Source organism: Propithecus coquereli, unplaced genomic scaffold (genome assembly GCF_000956105.1).
Source record: "Propithecus coquereli isolate 6110/MARCELLA unplaced genomic scaffold, Pcoq_1.0 Scaffold129, whole genome shotgun sequence".
NCBI lineage: Eukaryota > Metazoa > Chordata > Mammalia > Primates > Indriidae > Propithecus > Propithecus coquereli.
The window spans coordinates 2,779,927-2,780,423 of record NW_012137080.1 but is presented as its reverse complement, the minus strand read 5'-3'; the positions used below and the strand labels follow the sequence as shown (position 1 = coordinate 2,780,423).

The 497-nt window shown below is 34.2% G+C and overlaps 1 protein-coding gene across 2 annotated transcripts in view; it reads right to left on the bottom strand.

Moving 5' to 3' along the window:
• The window catches only part of NSL1 (NSL1, MIS12 kinetochore complex component), a 49,698-nt gene that overhangs the window by 39,440 nt on the left and 9,761 nt on the right, over positions 1 to 497 (bottom strand). The window lies entirely within an intron of this gene.

The following is a 497-nucleotide window of genomic DNA, read 5'->3' as shown; positions in this document are numbered from 1 at the left end:
AACCATGACAACTTATTAAGGGTTAGGTCAATTTTTAATGTCAAACATTGTGAGTGATGTGATTTTTTAACCAACTTCAGTGTAGTTTTATGCTTTTATTTCCTCCTCTCAGTTTATCCCATTGGCTTAGGAGTTTTGGGAAGGTGCGGGGACATGGTAAAAAGTAGTTCAGAGTTCAACAAAGGTCAGGTACTCAGAGCTGTAAGTATACATATCCCATACAAATAAATCAAGAATTTAACCATTCTTTCCTAATTTGCATTTTTGAGTACCAAAGGCGAATTTCAAAGGTTATCTTAGGAAAACTGCTATAAACTTTAAAATGTGAGAATAGAACCACTTGAAAATATATATGATCCACGTTTTTAGCAATGCCAGTTCTGCATCCCAGTTCTGTGCTGATTTACATAAGTCTATATCAATTGTATTTCTCTATGTTTTAGGGAATGCATCTAAATGGAAGCGGAACTGAGTTCAAAGGCATAATGAATGTATTT